The following is a 15,034-nucleotide window of genomic DNA, read 5'->3' on the forward strand; positions in this document are numbered from 1 at the left end:
GTAGCTGGGACCAGAGAGGTGCATGCCACCACATCAGGCTAATTAAAAACTTTCTTTCTTTTCTTTTCTTTTTTTTTTTTGTAGAGAAGGGGCCTCCCTGTGTTGCCCAGGCTGGTCTTGAACTCCTGGGCTCAAATGATCCTCCCGCATTGTCCTCCCAAATGCTGGGATTACAGGTGTGAGCCCCTGCACCCGGCCTATAAAACCTTTTCTACAGGCAATTTGACACTCACCTAACAAAAACTTGTAGTTACCCAATTTATTTTGAATGGAGAAGCCCAGTGGTGGATACAGGGTTCTCTTTCTATTTGGCACAGAACCTCTTGTGCAGTCTCGAAGAGGGAATAAGAAATGTCTGAAAATAATTTATGCAAGGCAGAATGTGAGTATCATAGCAGAGTTTTATGGGAGGTGTTTTTTGAGGGGCCTCTGGAGAGATTACAATCTATTAGAGTGAGATTTCCCTGTGGATCACTTCCCTTACCTGGATGAGACATGAAAAGTAATGTTGTCTAGTTGTAATCAGGGTTGAAGCTCTGTAACTCTGTCCCAGTACTCTAGTTTTATTTGATTAGTTTCGCAGTGAATATATACCTATATTTTAATGACTTGATTGAAGAGCTTGGTCTTGATGTTTGTATGTCTTTATTTGCAGTCAGCACTTATCAGTAGAAATTTTGTGTTTCACACTTTGAAATGGCATTACTACCTCCTCCTCCACCTAGCACCACTAGGAGACCTGAGTTAGAATGCTAATGGTTAACAAGAAAAGCAACAGTATCTTTTTTTTTTGTGTGGCACTTTCCTTGTGGCCAAAGGACTACTTCAATTTAATATACTGTATTGTTAAAATGTAAGAGCTTAATTAGTTTTGGACATTGCCCATGTTTGTTCAATTTTACCAATAAATCTTAATTACATCTTTTTTTTAGTCAACTCATATTTTCTCTCAACCTATAGAAACACAACAGACCTTCATATTTGGCAAGGATTCTACTGATGAGTTTTTTTCATCAGTATGCTTATAAAGCAACCTCCTTCAATAAAACTGTTTTATAACCTCAGGTAATACATAGAAGGGTGTGTGTTGGTCCTTTGGGGCCTTTGTGCCCTGCCTGCAAATGCAAGTTCTCAGTTGACTGATAACATGTTTGGGGGTGGGACTTTGCCTGCTGTTTGTTCTTGGTCATATAACTAGGTTCTTCCCCGAGAGAGGGGTGGAGATCTTTCCCTGTTGTGGACTTTGGGGTTGAGAACTTTTAGATCCCAAGCATTTTAAAATTGACTCAGTAGATTCCAATGGCTCAGTTTAATAATAATTTTCTTTAATAGTGTGGCTCGTTTAAGACAGTTGGAGGAGTTTTGCCTATTAAAGTGATTTGATTTAATTTAAGCCCAGTCTTGGAATTCTGAATTAGGGATTCCAACAATAACATTGTTTTGATTATTCTGTAAACAACTACAAAAATGTTGTCTTCTCATGCTCCTTTTGACTGCAGTGCAAAGGACTTTTTTTGTGGGGGACTGGCCCTTCTTTGGAAGCAGCAGCCACCCTGCAAACCTTATTGTTTGATGACCTTTGTCATCAGGAATGCCCCAGGAAACAGCTTCGTAATTGTTTTTCTTAAGCCTCAAGTGAAGTTTGTGATAACGTCCTTTCAAGTTACTTTTGGTTAGTTTCTTAAGTTTACTTTATTTTTAATTGGAAGCTCCACCTTTTTAACTTTGTCATGAATTGTCAGTGCTGAGTTCCTGGTAGTTGGCAAAAAGAATTGCCTTCTCTCTGATATCCTGTTCTGCGGGAAGTCCTTGCGGTTTAGATTCACAGTTTCTCATTGTTGCTAGCTACAGTTGTCTCCTCCCTCCTAGCCTTCCCCCCCCACAGCTCTAGCTATTCCCTTATCCCTCCCCATTCTTGTACCACTTGCCCCACAGATACCCTCGTGATTAGAGGTCTTTTGCTGGAGGTTGACTGTGCTGTCTGGTAAGTATTGTAGTTGTGGTAAAAACAGATAGATAGAAGATTGCAGGAACCGGTTAGTTTTTGTGAAGTTTTCTTTCTTTTAAAAAAAATGTTCCCAAGCACTGATTAATAAGCTATTTCTTTTAATAGCAGTAGTTTAAACTTTGAAATTGAGATTTTAGGACTCTCTCAACTTTCAAGAGGCATCTTTCAAGCTGTTGTTTCTGCTCTTTCCCCCTCCTCTCTGTTTCAGTTATTAGATTTTGGAGATTTCGTATTTTTTTCAAAAAAAATCATAGATTTTCTTGAGTTCCTTAGAATTAAAGGCAAGAGTTGTGGATTTAGTATTTTAAATTTCCTTCAAACAGAAGAAGGTTATTTGTGATTTCTTTATACCTGTTTTCAGTATTAACATACTGGTTAAAGTAATAATGAAGAAAAAAGAGCCTGTTTTGTGGCTAAATTGGAAAGTAACTGAATGATTCTTTTTTCCTATCAGCAGAATAGTGTTGGCAAAATCCACTAAGATTTTGGCAATATGTTGTCAATTCTGGGAGATGGTTTGCCAAGTACTTCAGGATAACTTCTGGGAATGATTTTTGGAAAGTTAGATAGATTTGTTCATTAGCACCTGCTTCCTTGAGGCATGAGGCCTATAATCCTTTTGAAAGTAAAATATTTAATATTTGATCTTTAGATTGAGTCAAATATCACTTTCATAATGGGCTATTTCCTTGTGTTTTATGTTTTGAGCTTCTAAGAATATTTGTGTGTGTATTTAAAAAAATTTTTTTTTGGATACTGGATGGTTGATACTTTGGTGTTTCAAGCAGTTATAAGTGATGAGCTTTGGATTCTCCCAAACTATTGCTAGTTAGAAGTCATCTTTATGGTAGATGATGTGAGAGGAAACTTGTTTCTGGGATTTCATTGCTGTTCAGTTGAGGCACTTATTCAAATGATGGCTGTATTCGTACAGTAATGATCTCCTGAGCTCCTAATATGAGGTAAGTGCTGGGTCCTTGCTAAGTGCTTTGCATTTACTTCTAATTCCCAGTACAACCTGGCCAGGTAGTAGTATTGTCCTTCTAGAAAGCGGCTATACATAGGTAGAAAGAAAATGGGTTTTCTTTCCTGCAAAATGAGAAAAATAATCACTATTTGGCAGGTTAATTGTGAGAATTAGAGGATATACCATGTGTCCAGTGCCTAGCGCAGTGCCAAACATGTAGTTTGTATTCCCTAAGTGGGCTACCATTATAATTTTATACCTGATGAAAGAGGATAAGTAATCTGCTGAAGGTCACTCAATTGTAAGTGGTAGAGCTAGGATGTGAACTGGCTCAAAGTGTGAAGTCTGGTAGCATGTTTTCATTTGAGTATTGTAAAGGCTGTTAGAGTAGATTTCAGTGGATTCCTTCTCATCCCTTCACCTCCTGCCCCTACAGAGGAAAGCTTCTTTATAGATGTTCTCCTTTCTTTGGTATCCTCTGTCGCCCTCCCAGTCAGTCATGTGCTTGCTCTCTCACACTGGAGTTGCTTGTGCCATTCAGTACCAGTGTTCTCCCAACAGAAATGAGTCAAGCCAGTGCTGTCAGTTTGCTTCCCCTCCTTTTTTCCTCTTGTTGATAGCACTGTCATACTTTCATTATTGTTTGTACTGAAATAATTTGAGTACGGGTATATTTATAATGATTAATAAATAACGCATTGATGGAATCAAGTGTTTAAAAAGTCTTAGTGATTCAAAAAATTCGGGATAAAAATCTCTGGTTCTAAATGATTAAATCAGAAGGTTATTTTATAGGGCAACTTTCTGGAACTCATTATTTTGCTATCCAGGGGCCTAATAAATTGCTATTGATTTTTGTTCCTTTAACCACTGCTGTCACTAGTTTGCTGCTATTGGCAGTAGGGTTTAGAAAGAACATTTCGTTTGTCCTACTGACCATAAAATAGAATATCTTTCTTCTGTAGACCTTTTGGAAGCACAAGGTATGATTTAGATGCGATATGATTTAGGCAGGAGATTCAGGGACAAGCTAAAGAGCTGTTTGGTTATGCCTGTAACTGAGTTATCTCTAAACGGAAAAATGTGAGTTTGACTGGTCTCATGAAACTTAGTTCTTCATTTATTTGTTAATTATTAATAATTAATTAATAATAAATAATTAATAATTGTTAATTATTTATTTGTTAACAAGGAATGAGCATTTGTTGAGTGTAAGGCAATGTAACTTTCTACCTTGTATTCTAACAAAGTATTGATATACTGGTTAAATATTGATTCATGATGTTCCTGGGAGGGAGAAAGAAGTCCCAGTTGGTGTGAGAGGTATTTAAAAAGACAATCCTTTGGGAAATGAATTAATGTAAATGACTGCTCCTTCCTGCTGATGTGTGACTATTAGTAGTTCCTATCACTGTAAGTAGCCAGTGGTATGACTTCTTCAAATAGGTTTGCTGAGTGGAAAAGATTGCTAGTATTAGGTAGGACTGGGAAGATGGGAGTAGAGAAGGGAGGAGCATTCCTTGATTGAGAAAAACAAAAACCAAAATAACTGGGCATGTGCACAGAACAAATCTTTTTGTATGTTTTAAGGGTAGAGGAGGTTGGAAATGTGCAGGGGATAAGATTGTGGAAGGCCATTCAAAGCCAGAGTTTTGGCTGTATTTTGTCACTGAAGTTTTCTAAGCTAATTGTGATTCATCAGTTTGCTTTTGCAATATTGTATAGACGGGATTAGATGGGAAAGAATAGTTAGAAAGTTTCTGCAGTAGTCTAGGTGAATTGTGTTGAGAATGCACTGGTTTTAGAATACATTTTTCCCAGGCTGGGCGCGGTGGCTCATGGCTGTAATCCCAGCACTTTGGGAGGCTGAGGTGGGCGGATCGCTTGAGGTCAGGAGTTTAAGACCAGCCTGGCCAACATGGTGAAACCCCATCTTTACTAAAAATACAAAAATTAGCTGGGCGTGGTGGCACACACCTGTAATCTCAGCCACTATGGATGGAGGCTGAGACAGGAGAATTGCTTGAGTCTGCGAGGCGGAGGTTGCAGTGAGCCAAGATCACACCACTGTACTCCAGCCTGGGTGACAGCGAGACTCTGTCTCAAAAAAAAACAAAAACAAAAAACAACAACAAAAAAGGATACATTTAAGAAAAAAAAAGATACACTTTTCCCCATTTTTTATATAGCCTTGGGATTTATGCTATCAATTATAGTTTAATCTCCTGAAATTTTTATAGTAGTTATATGTGTGTGTGTGTTTGCTTGTAAGAGAAAGAGAGACAGGGGAGAGATAATGCATATAGAGGATGGTCAGTCATCATAATCACAGTTACTCTTTATGGAATTCCTGTTTTGTACCTGGCCGTAAGTATTCTGCATACATTATTTTGTTGCATCCTTTCAGCGAATCACATTTATTATAGGTAGTAAATGGCTTGAATGTGATGGAGCTAGGATTGGAATGTAGATTCATCTTATTCTTCATCATCATTATCCTCATCATAATCATCATCAAAACATTTATTCCACGCTTACCACATATTAGGCACTGGGCTAATTATACATATCTACATTATTTTATTTAATTCTTATAACAATCCTATGAGATAGACGTTATTTATTAATCCCATTTTTTCTGATGAAGTACCTAAGAGTTAGTTCAATAACTTGGTCAATATGCCACAGCTGTTAGGTGGTGGAGCTGAGACCTGTTCTATTCCACTAACTCTGTGTCCCCAAGTTGTATAATTCACATAATGTTCTCTAGGAATGGGACCCTTTGGATCTCCTCTATAAGCATGTTACCTCCCGAGGTTCTGCAATATTGTTGGCCCTGCAGAGGGTACACTTTTTTTTTTTTTTTGAGATAGAGTCTTGCTCTGTCACCCAGGCTAGAGTGCAGTGGCGCAATCTCGGCTCACTGCAAGCTCCGCCTCCCAGGTTCATGCCATTCTCCTGCCTCAGCCTCCCGAGTAGCTGTGACCACAGGTGCTCGCCACCATACCTGGCTAATTTTTTTGTATTTTTTAGTAGAGACGGGGTTTCACCGTGTTAGCCAGGATGGTCTCGATATCCTGACCTCGTGATCTACTCGCCTCAGCCTCCCAAAGTGCTGGGATTACAGGCGTGAGCCACTGCACCCGGCCTGCAGAGGGTATACTTTTTTTGTGTGTGTGTGTGAAGGAGTCTCGCTCTTTGACCCAGGCTGGAGTGCAGTGGTGCCATCTCAGCTCACTGCAGGCTCCGCCCCCCGGGGTTCACGCCATTCTCCTGCCTCAGACTCCCGCGTAGCTGGGACTACAGGCGCCCGCCACCTCGCCCGGCTAATTTTTTGTATTTTTAGTAGAGACGGGGTTTCACCGTGTTAGCCAGGATGGTCTCGATCTCCTGACCTCGTGATCCGCCCGCCTCGGCCTCCCAAAGTGCTGGGATTACAGGCGTGAGCCACTGCGCCCGGCGGGGGTATACTTTTAACCACTATGTTCTTTCTACTATCGTGCTGCCTCCCTTAGAAGTCAGTAAATTATACAACTTTAGATCTTTTTGGAAGGGCTAAGTAGCCTGCAGCTGTCATTTCTTGGTTCTTATAATTTGTCAATTATAACAAAGTGAAACGTGCCTTTTTATTTTCTTTCCAACTACTTTTAAACAAATTTTACACAAATTTGTTATACATGACAGTTATCTAAGTTCTTGTGTAGGAAAAATAAGACTTTTTGTCCTTTATCAGCATACAATTCTTCTGTTGTACATGATGTAATAGTTTGAAGCTGCCAAAGTCCAGCCCTCAGGAAATTGTTTGAGTTAAGTAACTATTCGCTGGAGAGCTTAAGATAACCAGCTCATAAATCAACAAATAGCTTGGCCCTTTTTATGGTTGTAGATACTTATCTCTTTCTATTTTCAAGCTTGAATCAGAAGCAAATATTGTTTCCATTGATACAGTCACTATTAGAAAAAGTTGTCAGCAGTATCTCAAGCTAGATATGGCCATTTTGTCAGTTCTTTAAGGAGAGTCAGAATTTATCAGGATGTTAGAATTGGTTGTTCTAGGCTAGGTACCTTCAAACAAAAAGTTTTCTCTTCAATGAAACTCTCAGTGATTCAATGCCTATTATATTCAACCTCTGTGTGGAATTAAAAAGATGCCCTTGAGATAAAATGTAGTCCACGTACACAAATAACTGTAACATGAGGGAGAATGTGAGTATTGTAATCCAAACCCCACCATGCACTGAGAGCACAGAGGAGGATGAAATAAATTGGAAGATTGGAAAGGTGAGAGGGTGAGAGAATGATCTGGGAAGGCTTTTCCTTGTAGGATAGTTAAGATTTTCAGCAAGAATAAATGGAGAGGAAAGGCATTCCAGAGAGAGGCAATATTAGAGTCAAGACAATGAGAAAGTAAAGGACAGGGTATATTTGTTATACAGAAAGGAGTCTAGTGTACTTGGAGTGGAGGATGAGTGAGAGGCACATAATGGATGATCAATGAAATGTTTGATCAGTGAGTGAATGAGTAGATGAAGCTGGGAATGGTGGTAAGGTCTGGTGATTCTCAAACTTTACGCTGGTGCCAGACATACTTAATTCCATCTTATAATTAGGAATTTTTTTTTTCTTTGAGACGGAGTCTTGCTCTGTCACCAGGCTAGAGTGCAGTGGTGCAATCTTGGCTCACTGCAACCTCTGCCTCCCGGGTTCAAGATTCTCCTGCCTCAGCCTCCTGGGACTACAGGCACGCGCCACCACTCCCAGCTAATTTTTGTATTTTTAGTAGAGACGGGGTTTCACCATGTTGGCCAGGATGGTCTCGATCTCTTGACCTCGTGATCTGCCCACCTTAGCCTCCTAAAATGCTGGGATTACAGGTGTGAGCCACTGTGCCTGGCCAGGAATTAATTTTATTGGCAGAATATGTGAATATCAAAAATATGCAGCATAAAAATCACAGTCATGAAGATGATTCAGTGATATGATTTGGATGTTTGTTCCCTCAAATCTAATGCTGAAATGTGATCCCCAGTGTTGGGACCTAGTGGAAGGTATTGGATCATGGGAGTGGATCCCTCATGAATAGCTCAATGATGAGTGAGTTCTCACTCAGTTAATTCACACAAGATCTGGTTGTTTAAGAGTCTGAGACCTCCCCCTTGTCTCTCTCGCCATGTGACACCTGGGCTTCCCTTTGCGGTCTGTCATGATTGTAAGCTCCCTGAGGCCTTGCCAGAAGCTGAGCAGATGCTGGTGCCATGCTTCCCATACAGAGTGCAGAACCATGAGCTGATTAACTTCTTTATAAATTGCCCAGCCTTGGGTATTTCTTTATAGCAGTGCAAAAATGGCTTAACACAGTCAGTTAGGAGAAAAGTTGTTAAAATAGGTCCAATTGACTGCTTTGATTTTTTTCCTTCTTAATTTTGCTACTATTTGTTCTAGTTTTTGTAGTGCTAGCAGTAGACTAAGTAGGCAAGAAAAAATTATGGGAGAGAAACTTGTGAAAAATCCATCTATTAATTTTCTTTCCTGTGAATTAGAAAAATACCATTGTTCTTTTCCAGCCAAAAGAATATCTCCCTCTAGGAGCCGTTAAATATTTTGAAAAGGGGAGTGACATGGTGTGGAGTGTATATTAGGAGTCAGGTGGTAGTGACATGTAGGATTAGAGGACTGGCAATGAGTCAGTAATGCGGTGCAGTGGTCCAGAGGTGGTGAGGATCTGAACCTTAGTAGCAGCAGCAGTGAGAATAGAATGAAAGGAAATAGAGATCCACACTAGGCCCTCTGTTTCTAAATAGGAAATAGGTACCAATTATTAACCAGCTTTCATATTGTTAGGATATTATGGGTCTCAATGGTCGGTTATCTCTGGTCTCGAGTCCTTTCACTCTATTTTTAGGGAAAATGTGTTTAAACCCCTATTTTAAGGAAATGATGGTTTATAGATTATTTATAAATTATAGTTAATTTAGAAAATAGAAAAAAGGAAAACAATCCATAATTTCATCATCCTAACAAGACCACTATCATTTTACATTTACTTACCCCTGATGTTGCCGAGTTTTAAACTTCTCTGTTATTCATTCTGTGCACATTTAGCTCTGAGAAACAGGTTTCTGAACTAATAAAACAACCCATTAATTGCCATACTGTGATGTTAAACAGTAAACCAAGAGGTTTCACATGTAACCCTCAGTGGACTATAGGATCACAAACTATGTCAACGTCTCTTCTTTTTTTTTTTTTTGAGACGAAGTCTCACTCCACTGCCAGGCTGGAGTGCAGTGGCGTGATCTTGGCTCACTGCAACCTCCTACTCCCTAGTTCAAGCAATTCTCCTGCCTCAGCCTCCCGAGTAGCTGGGATTACAGGCACATGCCACCACGCCCGGCTAATTTTTGTATTTTTAGTACAGATGGGGTTTCACTATGTTGGCCAGACTAGTCTCGAACTCCTGACCTCGTGATCTCTCCGCCTTGGCCTCCCAAAGTGTTGGCATTACAGGCGTGAGCCACCGTGCCCGGCCACATCTCCTTTTCCTATAAATCTGTCTTGGTCCACCTACCTTTAGACATATAGATATTTATTTCCCAAATGCCTCAATCCCTTTTGGGCCCAAAGTTCTATCTTCTTCAGTGAATTATTTGCATAATTTAAAATGTTTTTTATTTTGAATTTATAGAAAAGTTGCAAAAATAGTTACCTCTAATGATACCATCTTATATAACCATAATACATTTATCAGAACCAGGAATTAATAGTATTGGTACAACACTATTAACTAAAGAGCTTTCCTGAGTTTCACCAGTTTGCCTACCATTATTCTTTTTCCTTTTTTATTTTCAGTTTTTTTAAATTGTAATTTATTTTATTTTTTTATTTTTAGAGATGGGGTGTTGCTTTGTCAACCTGGCTGGAGTGCAGTGGCACAGTCATAGCTCACTACAGGCTTGAATTCCCAGGCTCAAAAAGTCCTCCTGCCTCACCCTTCTGAGTAGCTGGGACTACAGGCAAGCATTAGCCTGGCTAATTAAAAAAAATTTTTTTTGGCCTGGTGCAGTGGCTCACGCCTGTAATCCCAGCACTTTGGGAGGCTGAGGCGGGCGGATCACCCGAGGTCAGCAGTTCGAGACCAGCCTGGCCAACATAGTGAAACCCTGTCTCTACTGAAAATACAAAAATTAGCTGGGCGTGGTGGCAGGCGCCTGTAATCCCAGCTACTCCAGAGGCTGAGGCAGGAGAATTGCTTGAACCTGGGAGACTGAGGTTGCAGTGAGCCAAGATCGCGCCATTGTACTCCAGCCTGGGTGACAAGAGCGAGACTTTGTTTCAAAAAAAAAAGATTTTCTTTGTTTTTTAGAGACAGGGTCTCACCATCTTGCACAGGCTGCATTGTTCTTTTTCTGTTCCAGGATCCTATCTAGAATCTCACATTGCATTTTAGGTGTTTTTCTTCCTTACTCTTCTGTATTCTGTGAAAGTTTCTTAGTCTTTCTTTGTCTTTTATAACCTTGACATTTTTGTAGAGTATTGATCAATATGAGTTTGAGGGCTATTTGTCAAATATTCATTAATTTGGATTTGTCTGATATTTTTCTGATGATTGGACTGAGATTATGGTTTAGGCAAGAATACCACAGAAATAATTTTGTGTCCTTTTCAGTGCATCATATCATGGCATTCATGATGTCAATATGTATTGTTACTGGTTATTTTGACCTTGATCACTTGGTTAAGGTAGTTTCTGCTGGATTTCTCCATTGTGAAGCTACTGTATTTTCCTTTGTAGTTAATAAATGCCTTAGTGGAGATACGTTGATACTGTCATTTTTATTAATGTCATGGAGTTCTCTACACATGGAATTAGTAGTGTCTCCTTAAAGACTTTATTGAACTTTAGTTACTGTGAAATCAATTAGCTTAAAGGGTCCATCTCCTTGGATGGGCGCAGTGGTTCATGCCTGTGCCACCGCGTGGTTCACAACTTTGGGAGGCCGAGGTGGGTGGATCACTTGAGGCCAGGAGTTCAAGACCAGCCTGGCCAACATGATGAAACCCTGTCTCTACTAAAAGTATAAAAAATAGCCGAGCATGGTGGCGCATGCCTGTAATCCCAGCTACTCGGGAGGCTGAGGTGGGAGAATTGCTTGAACCCGGGAGGTGGAGGTGGCTGTTGCAGTGAGCTGAGATCTCGCCACTGCACTCCAGCCTGGGCGACAGAGCGAGACTCTGTCTCAAAAGAAAAAAAAAAAAAAAGTCCTCCTTAGAAACTTCCCACACTTTACACCTGGTTTTATCAAAGGGTTCCCAGGCTTTGCAGGAACAAATTCTATCTAGTCTTCATTGATTTCAGTTCCATTCCAGCTCTGCTCATAATGAATCTCTTATGCTAATAACCTGTAGCTCTCTGGACCTCATTTACCCCACTGTCTCTAAGGGCTCCAGGCTCCTCCTGGCCCAGTGTCCTTCCAGGCCTCATCTCCCTTTATGCACAAGCCAGTTCCATTTGAATGACTACTTTGGGTTTTTTCAGAAACAGAGGCTGAGAGAAGCTGACTTTGTTGGTGAAGAATACAGTGGGGGATAATTAGGGTGGCTGCAGCTGGAGCCTGGTTTATTACTTTGGCCTGAGAAAAATGGTAGCACATTAAGCTGTACTGTGTATACTTGTGAAGGAATCATTCTCTGTATTTCACTAATATAGAGAAAGTGTTTTTTTCTAAAGGTCACCAGCTTCTAGAGGTATGCCTTTAATTCTGGCAACCTTAATCTGTAATGATCTTTTCAATTTAGCCCTGTCGACTGTGGAGTTACTTGCTGTGAGCACAAGAATCCAAAATCCAAATGTGGACCAAATATTATATTTAGATCTATTTAGTTCAAACAAATTTTATACAGTGAATAACATCAGATGTTTCTTTGATTAATAAAATACAAATTTATTAGTATTACTGAATTCAAAGTAGCTTTTTGAATTATGTATTTTCTCAAGTAACATATACTATAAAAGCCCCGTTTATGTAATGTGGATGGGGCAGACTTAGATTCTCTGACACTTGAAGCTTGTACAATTCAGAGGGCCTCCTTTAAGGAAAATATTTTTTGAAACAGAAAATGAGATATTGGGCCTTGAGAATCTGTGCAAGAGAAAGAGTCCTGAAGCTTAAGTTTCAGTGGCTTGGTAAATCTGCCTCTGGATGTGAGGCACTGCAAAAAGGTTGAGACCCACTGTTTTCCATCATTTCATACATGGAAAGGTTTTTGGCTTACCCACAGGAGGCTAGTGTTTCCAGATTGGGAACAGTGGGACATATAACTTAGTAACTGTGTTACAGAAGGAAATATGTAATAAGATGACATGCTTCCGTCCCAATTTTGGCTTTTTCTTTCCTAGAAGTTTATCATGTTGCCCAGGCTCACCTCGAACTCCAGGCCTCAAGCAATCCACCAGCCTTGTCCTCAAATACTGGGATTTTAGGCACGAGCTACCATGCCCAGCCCAATTTTTTATTTCTTTATGGTAAAATACCTAGGAGTAGGATTGGTAGGTAAAAGTATGGCAAAAGTCCAGCCACGTTTTGCTTAACAACAGGGATGTGTTCTGAGAAATGTGTTGTTAGGTGGTTTTGTCATTGCGTGAATATCATTTAAGTGTATTTGCATAAACCTAGATGATATAGCCTACTACACACCTAGACTACATGATATAGCCTACTGCTGCTATGCTACAAACCTGTATAGTATGTTACTGTACTAAATATAATAGGTACCAGGCATGGTAGCTCAGGCCTGTAATCCCAGCACTTTGGGAGGCTGAGGTGGGAGGATCACCTGAAGTCAGGAGTTGGAGACCAGCCTGGTCAACATGGTGAAACCCCATCTCTACTAAATACAAAAATACAAAAAGTAGCTGAGGGTGATGGTGCATGCCTGTAATCCCAGCTACTTGGGAGGCTGAGGCAGGAGAATCGCTTGAGCCCAGGAGGCAGAAGTTGCAGTGAGCCAAGATCACACCATTGCACTCCAGCCTGGGCAACAAGAGTGAAACTCTATCTCAAAAATAAATAAATAAATAAATAAATAAATAAATAAATAAAATAGGCAATTGTAACACAATAGTAATAGTTGTGTCCCTAAACATATCTAAACATAGAAAAGGTACAGTAAAAATAAGGTAAGTCCCATAATCCCATAATTTTATGGGACTACCATTGTATATGCGGTCTCTTCTTGACTGAAACATTGTTATGCAGCTCATGACTATATATTTAAGTTTAGAAGTAACTGCCAACTGTGTCATTTTGCATCTCTTTTTCTTTTCTTTTTTTTTTTTTTGAAATGGGGTCTTGCTTTTTGCCTAGGTTGGAGTGCAGTGGCTTGATCTTGGCTCACTGCAATGTCCATCTCCTGGTTTCAAGCAATTCTCCTGCCTCAGTGCCCCCTAGGAGCTGGGATTATAGGTGCCTGCCATCGGCTAATTTTTGTATTTTTAGTGGAGACAGGGTTTCACCATGTTGGCCAGGCTGGTCTTGAACTCCTGACCCGAGGTGATCCACCAGCCTCAGCCTCCCAAAGTGCTGGGATTACAGGCATGAGCTACTGCACCTGGCCTATTTTGCATTTCTATAAGCAATGTAGGAGAGTTCCAGTTACTCTGATTCCTCATCGGCACTTGCTGTTGTCAGGTTTAAATTTTTTTTTTGTTTTTGTTTTTAACTATTCTAATAGGTGTATAGTGTAGTTTTAATTTCCATTTCCCTAATGGGTAATAATGTTGAACATCTTTCCATGTGCTTATTTACTATTTGTATATCTTGTTTGGTGAAATGTTCAAATCTTTTGCCCATTAAACAAAATTGGGTAGTTTTTTTTTTTTTTTTTTTTGAGATGGAGTCTTGCTGTGTCATCCAGGCTGGAGTGCAGTGGTGCAATCGCGGCTCACTGCAGCCTCCACCTCCTGGGTTCAAGCGATTCTCCTGCCTCAGCCTCCCAAGTAGCTGAGATTACAGATGTCTGCCACCACACCCAGCTAATTTGTTTGTAATTTTAATAGAGATGGGGTTTCACCATGTTGGCCAGGTTGGTTTTGAACTCCTGACCTAAAGTGATCCACCTGCTTCAGCCTCCAAAAGTGCTGGGATTACAGGCATGAGCCACCGCGCCTGGCCAAAATTGGGTAGTTTTTCTTACTAAGTTTTGAGGATTCTATATATTTTAGATCTAAGTCATTTATCTATTATGTGACTTGCAAATATTTTCTTTTAATCTTTGGCTAATCTTTTCATTCTCTTAACAGTGTCTGCCAAAGAGCAGACGTTCTTATGATGAAGTTCAATTCTATAATTTTTTCCTTTTATACATTATGCTTTTGTTGTATCTAAGGAATCTTTGTCCGGATGCAGTGGCTCACACCTGTAATCCCAGTGCTGTGGGAGGCCGAGGAGTGTGGATCATTTGAGGTCAGGAGTTCAAGTCCAGTCTGGCCAACATGGTGAAACCCCATCTGTACTAAAAATACAAAAATTAGCTGGGCATGGTGGCGCATGCCTGTAATGCCAGCTACTGGGGGAAGGGGGTTGGGGGTGAGGGTGATGGGGCTGAGGAAGGAGAATCACTTGAACTGGGGAGGTGGAGATTACAGTGAGCTGAGACCATGCCACCGCACTCCAACCTGGGCGACAGAGGGAGACTGTCTCAAAAAAAAAAAAAAAAGGAATCTTTGCCCAACCAAAGGTTATAAAAAATTTTCTCCTGCCTTCTAGATTTTATAGTTTTAGGTCTTTTGTTTAGGACTGTGATCTATTGAATTATTTTTGTATAAGACGTAAGGTATGGACTCAAGGTTCAGTTTTTTGCATGTGGGTGTCCCAATTGTTCCAACATCATTTGTTGAAAAGACTGTCATTTCTCAATTAAATTGCTTTGGTACTTTCATCAAAAATCAATTGACTGGCTGGGTGTGGTGGCTCACGCCTGTAATCCCAGCACTTTGGGAAGCCGAAGCAGGTGGATCACCTGAGGTCAGGGGTTTGAGACCGCCCCTGGTGAAGCCCTGT

At 40.3% G+C, this 15,034-nt stretch overlaps 1 protein-coding gene across 20 annotated transcripts in view; it reads left to right on the forward strand.

The window, feature by feature from the left end:
- Nucleotides 1-15,034, forward strand: part of USP54 (ubiquitin specific peptidase 54) — a 138,461-nt gene that overhangs the window by 34,896 nt on the left and 88,531 nt on the right. For 3 of the 20 annotated variants that reach the window (XM_055275746.2, XM_055275747.2, XM_063637465.1), the window contains exon 1: nucleotides 1,063-1,984. The exons of 11 other annotated variants lie outside the window; for them this stretch is intronic. The gene's annotated coding sequence lies outside the window, so the exon portion shown is untranslated. Of the gene's footprint in view, nucleotides 1-1,062; nucleotides 1,985-14,165; nucleotides 14,470-15,034 lie in introns of those variants that run through there. 6 more of the 20 variants (XM_055275761.2, XM_055275770.2, XM_055275757.2 and 3 more) reach the window with 5 other exon arrangements.

Source organism: Symphalangus syndactylus, chromosome 4 (genome assembly GCF_028878055.3).
Source record: "Symphalangus syndactylus isolate Jambi chromosome 4, NHGRI_mSymSyn1-v2.1_pri, whole genome shotgun sequence".
Lineage (NCBI taxonomy): Eukaryota > Metazoa > Chordata > Mammalia > Primates > Hylobatidae > Symphalangus > Symphalangus syndactylus.